The sequence below is a fragment of the Photinus pyralis genome, unplaced genomic scaffold (genome assembly GCF_008802855.1).
Source record: "Photinus pyralis isolate 1611_PpyrPB1 unplaced genomic scaffold, Ppyr1.3 Ppyr1.4_LG8, whole genome shotgun sequence".
NCBI lineage: Eukaryota > Metazoa > Arthropoda > Insecta > Coleoptera > Lampyridae > Photinus > Photinus pyralis.
The window spans coordinates 32,140,532-32,155,564 of record NW_022170819.1 but is presented as its reverse complement, the minus strand read 5'-3'; the positions used below and the strand labels follow the sequence as shown (position 1 = coordinate 32,155,564).

Here is a 15,033-nt window from a genome sequence, read left to right as displayed (position 1 = left end):
ATTAATTAAGAATAATAAAACCGAATGATTTTTGTATTGTGAATGAGCAAAATCCATGAGTTTTTATCGCATTTTTCAAAAAATAAAATACGCTATTAGGAGCGTTTTCCGTCCGTCCGTCAGTGTAAAGGATGAGATCTCGGCACAAGTAAGTCCTAGAAAGCTTGTTAGGTTAGATAAGAGGACAGAAAGAAGGGCAGTAGTTGGTAGAAAACGGTTCCTTTCATTGAGACCTTTAATTAGAATACAATGAGATAACATTAATTTTTACCCCCACCCCCCTCAGGACCCGTCGCTCACTGATCTCGAAAAAGAGTCGCACGGGAAAGTTATAGTTTGTACAAACCAATTTATTTATTTCGATGAGACCTTTTGGAACATATGTTAACCCCCCCCCCCCAATCTCCTAAGAATTTAACTTTGGACACTGATCGGCACGATAGCGTATCCAAAATCTAGAGACCCCTATTGAGTTGAGGGGGGGGGGGGCTTTTAGGCAGCGAAATTTGATGGCACACCTTCAAAGTATAGGCTACCTACTACAAAAAATTCCAGGACTCTAGGACCATTCCCCTAGAAATAGTTCGAAACGGCACAAGTGGGTCCGGGCGGATGGACGGACGGACAAAATGCAAATAGCACAGTTTTTTTAATTCTTAAAAAATGCACTAAAACCAAGACTGACGATTAGGGCGTTATACGCAGGTACACCATTCTGTTGAAATCAACAGTTTTAAACCTTTGTTTTTTTGTGTGAAGTTGATCGTTGTATTCGTAATTTATTTATTATCCCTCTCTTGTTCTGGACCCTCAACAACAGCTTGCGCCCAATTACAGAGTAATAAAAAATGCTACTCAATACAGTGTGTACTTTTTTACAGACCGTATAAAAATATAATGTCGATGATGATTTATCCGAAACGTCTTATAGAGCTAAAAAATTGTATGACGTCACGGCGCTAAAAACGTAGATACAGAAAACACGCTATGATAGTATTTGAATGCATTGGAAATTTTTGGAAAATCTTTGAAAATATCAGAAATATCACCGAAAAACTGAAAATGTCAAATTTTGTTTTTATTTTCCAAAACGGTCGAAAATGAACTGTTCTCGTTAGCACTTTCTATAGGCACTTTTTTTGGGAGAATCTTTTATTGGAATTTCCATAGCACGCCAAACTGTTTCTTATGGGCGCCATATTGAATTTTTACGGAATGAGACACAAGACCAAAAAAGACAAATAATGAAGGACCACACTCTATAGCCTCTATACTTTTACATAAAGTTTCAAAATCAAAAGTTTTACATTCATTTCTTAGCAAAACATCAACGGGTAACTAGATCTGGCTGAATCAACATGTCTATGATGGCGATGCATTCAAATCAATTTCTTTTTTTGTCCTCTGTAAAATCTAATATGGCGTTCGTAAAAAAGTAAGCAAGTAGTGCACGTAACCTGCTATGGAAATTCTGATAACCGATTCAAATTCTCCCGAAAAAAGTGCCCATAAAAAATGCAAACTGTCCATTTCCGAACGTTTGAGATAGGGAAAATCGAGGGGAAAATGAAAACGAAATTTGACATTTTCAGTTTTTCGGCAATATCTTAGTTTCAAAGATTTTTCAAAATTTATCTGGCCATTGTTTTAAGAACATTTGTTTTCGCGTTGCGTAAGGTGAAATTGAATTAGTTTCAAGATAAGCACGTTGAGTTTATTTGAAAGCTGGCGTTATTCAAATTTGGTGATTATGAAGGTGGAAGAGGCTTACATACCAGAAGAACACGAAAAATGTTTTTTTTTTGTGGTGAACGTTTGAAATGTACCTTTTTGTCGTATATCGGAGGCGTTTTCGGTGGTGGTCCGATAGTATTAGTTTCAAACGCTTCAAACCCTGCTTTGGGCAGTCCGCTTGTTGGATGTTAAGATGGCGTTCGTCTTTTTGATAGTAAGGTTCGTTTATTGAAGAAAGTTTGATTTTGTACGACATAATTTTGTTATTTGTTGTATTTGTGTTATGTTTAAGGAAGTGTATGAAATTTTTGATTTTGTGAGTCAATTTATAAGGGAAAATGTAAATTGGCGAAAGATGAGAAGCGAAAAAAGAAAGTAGTTGTTAAATAGACGAGGAAGAGTTACAATGGGGCTTTCGCCTTTGGCCGTTTGTGGGAAGTCAAGTGTTGCACGTGTTTCTTAAATTAATTACAAATTTGGTATCTGCAAATAGTCAGTGCTACAAAGCACGAGACCATTGACGACGTATCTGATTTAGTAAAAATATTTGCAAGCTACCTCAAAATGGCGCACTCCTAAACGAGGGTTCTAATCTCGACGAACGTGGTATGTCAGATTTTCAACATGAAAGTAACGAATCAAAAATTAATTTTAATGTTTGAACTCGAAAAATTCCTGAACAAATTCTCTCTCCGAGAGGACTTTTAAACTTTTAATAAACTTATTAGTCTGTAAATGTGTTTGAATGCCAAATGTTGCAGAGCTTTTCTATCGCTTAAGGAGTTTTTATTACTCGGTAAGTCGTCAACTACAACCTGGAACAGTATTTAGAACCTCCGAAATTTTCTTAAGTCTTTAATTTAATGACCTTGAGATTCTCACTTTTTCTGAAACGAAAACAACATTACGATATCCAACTTTCGGCTGTGATACCTTGAACGAGAGGCCAGTTACCTATACGAAGGGTGTGGTAACAATAATCTTTAAAATTTGAATCAGCTTCATTTTAGCTTTGTTAATGAAATGTTTGTGATTTAATATTACTTGGAGAGCTTTTGATTTATGATAGCATTTTGATAAAAACAACCCGTAGCGTTTAATTAATTCGAAATTAAAAAATTCTCACTAAAAAAGAATTCACTCGCAGTCGTGCATTTTACGTTCATTTAGTATAAAAAGACAAGTGAAAAAAGACTGCGACAAAATTTTAATTAACATGCGTAAAAGTGTACGTTTGATGTGAAATTCCAAATCGCACAGTGATCAAAGGTGCTATACCCCGGAGTAATTAAAACTGTCGTTGAACAAAAACATTTACGCGATCCTCAGCGTGATCCCTTTACCTACTTGAAATTGTGTTTCATAACGAACGTTGAAAAAGAATATGATATGTCACACGAGACAATTTTCCACAAGCGTGAAAAATATTTCCAAGTTAAATACACCCACAAATGAAGAGACATACCGTCCACATAATTTAAAAAGTTTTCAATATCGCTCTGGTATCGTACTATAAAAAATCTACTTAGACTGAATTGTACAAGCATGCACAAATGTAATTAACAATCACTCACCTCTTCGTAAAACCGTAATTCAGGAACCGGCACTTCGGATACGTTTTCACAAAAGTCCTTAAATAATAAGTACCCTGAAAAGAAAAAAGAAAGACTATTACAGAACGTTGAAACTTGCAAGCGTATAGGTAAAATACTCTAAATGAAATTAAACCTTCTTTATCGTACAATGAATAAGCCACACCGAATTTATCGCTACAGTCGCTTTCCGAAGGGAAAATTTGGCATCGTCAGTACCAAATTAACGATAGAAAGTACATCCGGTGGGAGAAGAAAGTAGAGATATACTCGGGACGACAGTCATCGACAATTGCAGCACAACATCTCGTCTCAGTTTATGAAAACTTCGCTTTACAATCACTTTGTGAAGCGTCTCCAGTGATATTCGAGAACGTATTCCCATTATGTAAACCAGGAGAGGAACAAAAAAATATACTGTAAATCAGATTATTTGTTATTTATTATTTGTACAAAGTTTAACTTTTCTTTTAAGACGATCAAAGATGTGTCCGATTTTAATATGAACTAGATGTTAAATGAGAGATGGTTAAGTATTCATGTCCGATCAAACTGCATTTATTTGAGCTGCCTCCTCACCATTTACTGACTTGTATTTTCTTCCAGCGAGGTATTTAAAAGAATAAGAACCGTTTCGTTTATAAATAAATATTATTGTTTTATTTACCTTCCTATATTCTTGAGGCGGAGATTAGTACCACCCGATTCAAGAACGTGTGACGTCACGTAACATCGCCCGCTCGCCATTCGTCGTAAACGCTGTGACTTCACGCAATATCGTGCGCCATCTGTCGTAAAAACAATTCCATTGGATATAAGGCGACGCGCAAGCGGAAAGCGTCAGTCTCCCTGCTTCTCTAGCAAATCAAGACACAATAGCGCACTTTGTCTTACGCCTCCAAACGCTGGCCAAAGATCGAAATTCGGAGAAATTTAAGAAAAATTAAGAAAATTAAGGAAAAAAAACTATAATATACAGGGTGACTTAAATTGAGTAGAATAACATGGCTATCTTAGTATAATATACTTACAGATTCGGTTAAATTAGTAAAGTTGTTTAGTTTTTGATGCTAATGGATATTCCGATGCGACATTTTAAAAAATCGTTTCGTAGGTATGTAATTGGAAAAAAGTGAAAATCGACATTTTTAAAAAGTTCAAATATTTTAGCTATCGAATTTTCAAATAAAAGTTGCAAGATTCGATGGGATAAAATCAATATGTGTAGAAAAAGTTTTCAAAATGGCGGTTTTCGGGATATAGACATCAACTTCCTTATTTTAAATGGCCACCATATTGGATTTTTACGTCACTCGATAGAGAACAAAATTACAAAACCAGTGATACTAAACACTTGGTATTTCATTTGGAAATCAAGCTTGCATTTTTGCCTAGAAGTGTACAATGTATTTCTTATGGCAATAATTCCAGGGCCATGTCGATGGTGACTATGCAAGTTTCAATCACAATCAGCCATGGAATTATTGCCATAAGAAATACATTGTAAACTTCGAGGCAAAAATACAAGGTTGATTCCTAAATGAAATACTAAGTGTTTGGTTTGGAATTTTTTTCTATATCGAGTGGCATCAAAATCTTATATGGCGTCTATTTAAAATAAGGAAGTTGATGTCAATACCTCGAAAACCGCCATTTTGAAAAAAAGTTTTCTACGTCCATTGAATTTATCCCATCGAATCTTGCAACTTTTATTTGAACTTTTTAAAAATGGCGATTTTCATTTTTTCCAATTATCTTGGAAACGGTTGATTTTTTTCAAAATATCGGAATATCAGCATCAAAAACTACACAACTTTGCCAATTTAACCGAATTTGTAAGAAACATGGCTATGTTAACATACTCAATTTAAGACACCCTGTATATCTCGGTAAATATCGACTGTATACAACATTTTTCTATATGAAAGTTATTAAGGCTCCTCTGTAGTCAATTTGCATTTCAATGTTATTGCAATTGGTTAGACCACCAACAATACACATTTCTACGTATATTCGTGGAGTGCGAAAACGGTATATTTCTATCCTTTTCAGTTTTGCATATTTTCTTCATTTATTGAATAGACCAGGTATAATGATCAAGGACTAATTATGTAAACAAGTTTATTGAAAAGGTGTAGTCAATATTCCAATAAAGCTACACAAATACCTGTTCCTTTTACTCCATTTGTCTATAATGAGATCTTCTGTAAATTACTTGATTCTAAGGTAATTAGTGGAGAAAATTCGCAATGTTTGCTAACATTTCCCAATAGATTATTAGTTAATTACACCTTATTATTATTTCCTGTTATTTGTTTTAATCAATTTTACTGATCAACTTTGATTTAGACATTTTTATAATTAATAGGTTATTATTTACTTATTTAAAAAAAGGGTGCCGGTTTAGTATGCGGTCTACCAATCCAAATTGAATTTAGTATGCGGTCTACCATCTTGCTGACAGTCTACCTCAACTAATTGAATGTAGTGTGCGATCTAGTATGTTCCTAGACTATATTAAAGGTGTTACAGGTAAATAAAAGTACTCATCAGAATTACGAAAAATTGTATTCAATAGCAACAATTACATCCTATACACATTATATTCATTGTCAACTTTTATTATTACATATACTTATTCATTCGCGATAAACTTGCCTAATGTCGTCTAAAAATTTTATAAACAGATCATCTACGTTTTTATTCAAAATCCGCCAACAAACATAATCCAAGTGGGACTGGAAATGCTGGATGGGCACTCCTCTCATCTTTTTCATTATTTTTATTTTGGCGTCTAGCCAACTCCGCTCAATTCCCTGTGTATGAGCTCCAGTCTCTGGATTAACGTAGTTCTCTTGATGATTTACTGTTTGGTGGTCATAGCCCAGTTGTGTTAACCTGCGATATGCAGGCCATTCGTCAGAGTGGATAACCGATCCCATTTCAACTTCTCTTTGAATTATTGGGAGCCGTCTCTTCCGAAGACCCCACATTCAAATAAAATTCGCGAAGTAACATGTTGAGTGCCAGCAATACGAGCAGCAACGGATGGTTATGAACTAAAATATGGGGAGATTTTGACCAGCTTATATACATGGGGCTACTTAATACTTATCCATTAAGTAATTGTAATTAGCAATAATGGGCCATTAATGGGATAGCAGACCGCAATTGCAAAAATGCAATTATGGGTGATTATCTAATGATCATCATGCATCACTAAAAAGAAAGTGGTTGAAATGTGCTTTATTTTTTTGAAATACCTGACGAATATTCCAATGTAAAAGGGTAGACCGCATACTACATTCAGATTGATAGGGTGTAGACCGCTATCTCTAAGGTAGACCGCATACTAAACCGGCACCAAAAAAAGTTCTTATCTTTTCAAAAAATAATTGTACAGTTAGCGTATTCGTTTTATTTATGCACGGCCCATGAAGGTTTTTTACGAACAGACAAAACTGCTGGTAAAAATGTAACTAACACAATAACATATGTCTATACATATTGTCATTGCAACCTATCTTCCATTTTTATGGGTAGAACCATATTCGGCACCAAAACGCATGAGATATCACATGGACATCAAGCAATCGAATTTACACCTTTTGGTCTGTAAGTATCGATATTGGCATCGTTTGTGCGGTATCATTCGGTTTTTTAAATCCTTAATTCAGTAGTGAAAATTGAAATTGGGCATTCCTCTATTTCTTTGACGACCAAGTATTCATCCTTGTTGATATCAGATCATATTGAAACAATTATAAATTGTGCACAACTCTTGTGCAGATAAAGTGCATTTTTTGAACCGAAATAGCTTAGTAAATCTTTGGGTTATAAGGCTCTTCTGTTGTCAAGATATTCGCTTCGACTTCATCAATAGATGTCTCGTCCAGACGATTCATTCTGCCTCTCCTCCGACAAACTGTATTCGCTCTTATCGTGTTGATCTTACCAATGGATATATTTGTTCCACACGTCCCAATCGCCCTTTGTGAGTACCTCCTCCGGTAATTCGCTATTGAGATAAAAATTATAACCGATCACGATGAAGCGTCGAAGAGGTAAAAATGGATTCCTTTTGTTGAGACCTTTCATTAGAGTATGGATAAAACTAGTCCATCTCTTCCCCGAACTCCCTATTTTGATAAGGGTAAAAAAGAGGGGGGCCTTAAAACATCTAAAAGTAATGGCCGTCTAGCGGACCTCCAAGGTATAGGCTACTTATTGCAAAAAATTCCAAGACTATATATATTACCATTCCCCTAATAGTAGTTAAAAAAAAAGGGGCCCGGGCGGACGGGCAAAACGCAAACATTACACATTTTTTTATTTCTTAAAAAAATCCGCTAAAAATAAGTACACAGTATAGAACATACCGTTTTCTGTTGCCACATAGTAATGGAAATTAAAAAAAATCGCAGCAAAGTTGATGTGAAGATTGCGGGACTCTATCAAAAGGCATAGGTACTCGCCGCTTTTTTTGATACGGATATTCATTTTGGTGGTGTCTCGCTAACTTGACAAACTTTACTTTTGAATTGATACTAATTGAAACTTCTGATGTATTTTGTAAGGATACTACATAGGAATTGTGGTATTGTGCTTTCTCCTTATGTCGAGGTCATGCGTTTGTCCTGCCCTACCACATTTTTTTAAATGTTTTTATGCACGCAGATAAGCAGTTTTATGGTACAAAATGTTAAAAAAACAAAAAGGAGTCACATTTTTACACCACACCTGAATTGCGACAAGAAGCCAACAAATTATTGGTATAATCGTCTCACTATGTATCTAAAACACATAAGTGGTCGTATTCCGCTTGGGTTGAGCTAAAAAATGGGGCTACTATTTGATATCTTCCTAAACAAATTTCTTGAAGAATCTAGATAGAATGAAAAGTGTTTTAGAAATAAAAAAGTATTTCTATAAAAATAAAAATAAACATTAGTTAATTATATAGTAGTTTACCTAATCCATGTCATTAGGAACGAGGTAACAATGTGCCAGGATAATGCCAGGTAGTTTCTTTTTTTTCCCTTGCAAGTAATGAGATATCGCCTTAGGGGTTTAAGTGCAATTTGAGTTGCCTACCTTTATGTTAACGTTGAGCTCTTTTCTGAAAATCGCGGAACTTATTTTTTTAAAATATATGCCTTATCATAATAGATGGAAATAATATCTTTAAGTACCGCCGTAAAAAATACTGTCGGATTTCCAAATTGGTGCTGTAGGTTTTTCTACTCCCATTACAACGGCTGTTATTTACGAAAAACGATTTTTCTATTCAACGATCTTCCTAAAAAACTAAGACCAATATTTCAGCTTTTTTTAAGTACCGCCGTTCTTTTCATCATTGCAAAGAATATCCACTATCGAGAATTTGTTAGACTTCAACTACAAAAGCAGCATTTCATAAGAAAGTTTAGTTATTTTTCCAATATGGCGGATTGACTACAGAGGAGCCTTAAACGTTCTATTTTCCTTTCATTACGAGATTTTTCTTCTCTTTTCAATAACGTGACATGTTAGTACCCTTATACAAGAACATTAAAAAAAAATTATTATAATTACATCAATAATATTAATCAAGATATCCTACACCAAAATAAAACAAATGAACGTGCACGTTTCTTGAAGACAACACGAAACTACCAATAATCTCCCACAATACTCAAGACATTAATTTCAAGCTTTCCCTGATAGGTTAGTTCACTGCCTTGCATAACAATTTTTGAACACCTATTGCGATGAAAACCATTTTATTGCTAATTTCATTTTGTCTTCAAGGTTTTTAATACGAGACATATACGTTCATTTGTTTTATTTTGATGTAGGATATCTAGATTAATGTTATATTGATGTAATTATAATAATTTTTTTTGGAAACATTTTCTTGTGTAAGGGAATACTAACATGTTACGTCATCAAAAAGAGAAAAAAAATCTCTATCAAATGAGCCTAATGAAAGGGTATACTGGCATTTAAAAAAAATCAATTGTTTTTCGTTACTCATTTATTTTTTTGAAATAAAACAACTGAATGCTGCCTTATTATGGGAAATAAAATGTTAAACAACTTTCATATAGAAATATTTTGTATGCATTCCATATTTACAGAGATATATACTATATTCCATACATAATGGGCACCCTGTATAATTTTGTATGTTATGCAACTGTTGAACCGGAGCCGGTGCTGGGTCTGTAGACACCGTCACTGGTTATCGCTGTCAAATGAAAGCCTCGATGTAGCTCCCGGCAAGGATTTACCTGACGACGGACCTTAAAGGAAACTTCCATCCAGTTCAAGCGACCTCTTCTCAAAGTCAGTTGAATCTGACAGCAAGCACGGAAATGATGATACTTGGGTTCAAGTCCGATCTACCGACCGAATGCATGAACGCAATCCCGCAGGGTTTTAACCCTACAAGGATTAACGACTCCAGTAAGGAGTTTAAATTCAAAGGACGGGTACGACAACGGCAGCATCTAACGGAGGAATTTTATAACAGATACTACAAGATGTTTCTAAATAAAATTTCTAGGTTACCACTTTTATATAATAATTTTGTTACAGTTAATTTAACAACGATGCCTACAATCTACCCCAGAAGATACGCCCTCCACCAGCAATACCGCAGAGTAAACGACGCTCACATATTGCAAATCTGTATATATTGTAAATAAATTATTGTTAAGGTGATCCAATAAAGGAAATAAAACTAAGAACATCAGCGCAACCATAAACAAGAAAAGAATTCCAGTCGAAATATAAATGTAATTAGAATTACCCTTAACTAGAGTGGAATAAAGAACCCTGAAGCAAATAATTCCGTTCCGACCAAAATATGCATTCCTCAGTGGAGATCTTAAATACCAACTTTATCAGGAAAACGCCAAAACGCACTTTGTCGTTTTAGATCAGTAATTTTATCATTAATTATGTCGGTGCATTATGAGAAAGTCCAGGTATATAAGGAAAACCCCCTGACAAAACACACACAGAGCAGTCGGGAGCGGGATTCGAACCCATAGCCTCCCGAATTGAAATCGCCATCGTTACTAGAACGTGACAATTTTCTGTTGAACCAGTGATAACATTTTCTCAAATAATATACCGGGTGACCCAATAAGACTGTTTATTTATTTATTTATTTATTTTATCTATGAACATAACAGGTTGCCCCAATAACAATGTTCATGTATTAATTTTAAAAAGAAACTATTCGAAATTATAAAGAATATAAAAAAATATGTTAAGAGTATTTAAATAAAAAAAGACAAAGGAAAACAAAAGAAAGAATAAAAAAGAAAAATGCTGTGAAAAAAAATTTTTTTTTTACAGTTCTTGAATATTGTCACACGATCTTGCAAACTGCCTTAGGGACATATAAAAAATATCTATGGTGTTATTCCATATATGCACACTATTATAAAGATGTAATGCTGCTAGCAATGCAGAGTTTTTACAATAATATGTGTTGACGCGGGGGATATAAAATAAATTTCGAGTTCTTGATGGTATAACATTTGGAACATAGAAGTTGATTGTGCCTCTCATAGCTGTATCGTCAATCAAATTATTCAGAATTTTAAATAGAAAAATAAGAGAATGGACATTCCTTCTATGCTCCAACGTTTTTAATTGGAATGACTCTCTTATAGACTTATAAGATATCAAGAAAGGATACGTGCCATAATGCTTGTAATATACATATTTTAAGAATTTAAACTGTACACGTTCAATAAGTTGACACTCTTTAGAATTGTAGGGTTTCCAGATAATAGATGCGTACTCTAATTTGGATCTAACAAAGGCATTGTATAAAATACTTAACGTACTAATAGTTAATTGACAAGAGTTCCTTATAACAAATCCAAGGTTTCTATATGCAACCGCTGTTATTTTATTTATATGGTTTTTAAACGACTAATCACTCGCAAGTGTGACACCTAAATCAGCTGTTTCATAAACTCTTTCAACTGTGATACCATTGATATCATATTCGAAAAATATGGTATTTTTCCGCTTAGAAAATGTCAACACTTTACATTTACTTACATTAAATTCTAGTTTGAAAGTTGTACTCCAAGCAGTCAATGCTGTTAAGTCGGTTTGCAATTCAGCGCAATCAGCTGTTGAACTTACAGACTTAAACAACTTTAAGTCATCTGCAAACAGCAAAACCTGAGAATAGCGTATTTCTCGAGTTAGTCATTAACAAAAAGTAAAAATAATAATGGTCCCAAGTTTGAGCCTTGAGGCACCCCAGAATATGTATGAAAAACTCGAGAAATATGATTCTTATAAGAGACAATTTGTGAACGACCTCTCAAATATGATATCAACAGTTTTAATAAGGGCACTGACAAGCTGTACTGTATTAATTTATCCATAAGCTTATCATGATCTACGGTATCAAATGCATTTTTAAAGTCAGTGTATATAACATCAACCTGGTTTCTTTTATCCAACGCAAAAGAAGCGTAATGTACAAAATTACAAAGATTTGTTACCGTGGATCTTTTTGGCATGAAACCATGTTGATGGATAGATATACAGGATTTAACATGATCAAATATATACTTATAGAGTATACTTTCAAAAATTTTTGCAGGAGTGGAAAGTACAGCAACCGGTCTATAATTACTGATTACTTTAGAATTCCCGGATTTGTGAATAGGAGTAACTTTAGTTAATTTCCATTTGTTGGGAAATATAATAGTTTTAATAATTAAATTAAATATTGTATGCAATGGCTTTACTAGATATTCTCGACAAGCCTTAAAAATATATGGTGGAATTCCATCGGGTCCACAAGACTTTTTTGGCTTAAGACGCTTGATCGCTAATTCTATATCACAAATCGTGATTTCATTAATGTGTAGTGCACTGTCAATAAAGGTTTCCTGTGAACTGTCAATATTTAAATTATACCCCGCAGAACAATCAGAATATATGGATTTAAAATAGTCCGCAAAACAATTGGCAATATCCTGAGACTTATAATATGTAATGTTATTGTATGACATGGATAATTCAGTTGATCTTCCGTGACGCCTCATATTGTCAATGAAATTCCAGAACCTATTACAGTTATCAGCAATATCCGATTCAATTGATCTGATATATTGTAGATAGGCATTTTGAATTTCATTTTTTATGTTCGATCTTAAATTCTGATATTTAATTAACCAGTATTCAGATAAATGTCGTTTTTTCCTCAATTTGTCTTTAAGTTTTAGATTTACGATTATGGAATGAGTAAACCAAACTGGATATTGTCGCCGAAATAATTTAGTTTTAGGTACCTACACAATCGCTAATGATTGAATTAAACTTCTGGTAAAACAAATCCACGGCATCATTAACTGCATCTACCAAATGTAAATCATCCCAAGCGCAGTTGCGTATTAAATTTCCTCGGCCATATCTCGAGAACCGTTCGTCGTATGACTTAGGGGTAAAAAAATTATCGGGTAAATCGGCTATGAAGAATCGCTGGAAAATCTTTTCAAGTTTTAAAAATGACCCAACAGGAGGCGTAATTGTCATCTAAAATTTTAAAATTGCATTTCCTTTAAATTTCGCATAATAAACTACACATTTTTAAAGAGAACCAGTTTATCATTTTCGTAAAAACAAAAACTCAGTTATTTCAAAAACAAAGATGGCGTGGGGCGTTCAATTGTTTTTGCTTTGCCAAACAAACTCTTCGCGCCATCGACAAATACCGGAAATACGTCAAATAAGATACAATTTAAGCATTTTAATTAATTAATCTCATTTTCCCAATATTTGAGGTTAGGAACGAGATTTTGAAAAACGGTTTTCACTGGCCTCTTTGAGTGTTATTTGGGTACTTTTTCATAAAGAAAAAGTCATATAATTCCATTTGATTTTGTTAATTTGTTTAGGGGTTTTGGATCATTGTGTCAAAACTAGCACCATGGCGGAGAAGGATTCAACTAAATTAACTATATTTCGGTTGATTCTCATTGCCCAAGGTATGCCTTTTTCAACGATACCAAATTTGTTAAAATCGGTCAAACGGTTAAGAAGTTAAAGCAGGTTATTGCAAAAACAATTGAACGCCCTACGCCAACTTTGTTTTTGAAATAACTGTGTCATAGTTTTTACGAAAATGATAGATAATCTGCTCCTCTTTAAAAATGTGAAAAAAGAATGTTTAGTTTATTATACGAAATTTAAAGAAAATGCAATTTTAAAATTTAAGATGGCAGTTACGCTCTCTGTTGGTCATTTTTAGAACTTGAAAATATTTTCCAGCGATTCTTCATAACCGATTTACCCCAATAATTTTCTTATCCCTAAGTCATACCACGAACTGTTCTCGAGATATGGCCCAGGAACAGTCTTATTGGGTCACCCGGTACATAAACAGCACCTAAAAACAGACGAGCATCTTCGACGGGTAACTGATCATTCTAAACAATCGGAAACAAAAATTACCCCTTTAATACTGAAAGCGAAAATCAATTCTTATCCCTCGTGTCTTTCCAAAACACAATACAAATCAGTCTAGTGTAATACAAAGATGTGACAGATTCACTTCCGCAATAAAGCGCGAGCTCCAAACTTGTGTCTAACGATCTGCAAACATAATTTTCCCCAACACATCCCCAATTTATCTTCCTTTCATCGCTTTTTTTTGTGTACGTGCACGTAACGAGCGCAGATAATCGACGTATGTGTGCATAAACCGTACAGTATAAAGAGAAATGTCGACCTCGTCCTATCCGAAACAAAAATGCGTTAGGGCAGAGACGTGCCGTTCCCTCCCTTGGGTATTGTCGCAACTGGAAAGTAATACGTCTTTCTTTCGATTTCTCGGCGGAAGACAAAAGAATTGAAGACTCTTCGTGCGAGATAAAAACTTTCCGACAAGTCGTATTTGCCCGTTTTTTTCTCTGTATAAACGGATTATAACTTGCGAGTAGATGGAAGTTAGCGGACAAATCTTATATAATTTTTTTTAAATTGAAGTAAATCTCTTTGATTAACTTCCACTGTGAGTGCAGAAGTGCCCTTCCTTTGTTCGATTTTCCTCCCGATGACTTTGCACCTTTTGTTCCATTGTTTTAGGATTGCCACGGTTGTAATTTAAATTTGTTTTTAATTTTCCAGCTATAATTCCATTGTGGTATTTTGAGCTTTTGGGCGCACGTTAAAATTTATATTTATACCTACAAGATTTAACAATACGCGTTGTAATATTCCGGAAAATAAATCCGCAAAATAAAGTGGTAAATTTCACCCACGATATACATTACCTTCAAATAGCTCATCTGAAAACAATGAAAACAATACCTTAATTTCTGTGGAAAAATACACTCTTGGTCCCGGTATACCTACGGAAGGAAGAGGTGATCTTGAATACGCGACTTTCTGCTTCCTTTAAAGATGCGGAGGCGCACCTTGCCGGGTCCGAAAACAGTTGCCAAGAAGGTAAATTATAGGTAATAGCGAAATTCCTTTGTTTAATATAAATATTCGGTTCCGCAGTTATTAATTTTGTCGCGGAATTTGCTCACAATTGCGCTTACTTTTTCAACTTCACTATTTCATTATAAGCATACCCAATTTCCCAGTTTCATAATAATAAATTATCTCAAACTAGCACCCCATTAGCTTTTCTACGCGAAATGTAGGTAAAACACGAGTGCTCAAGATTCACATCAAT

The 15,033-nt window shown here is 34.4% G+C and overlaps 1 long non-coding RNA gene across 1 annotated transcript in view; it reads right to left on the bottom strand.

Annotated features, from left to right (window-relative positions):
* Positions 1–3,308: 3,308 nt before the first annotated feature.
* The window catches only part of LOC116179628, a 40,358-nt gene continuing 28,633 nt past the window's right edge, over positions 3,309–15,033 (bottom strand). Inside the window, exon 2 of the long non-coding RNA XR_004147008.1 lies at positions 3,309–3,382. This is a non-coding gene — a long non-coding RNA (uncharacterized LOC116179628). The remainder of the gene's footprint in view (positions 3,383–15,033) is intronic.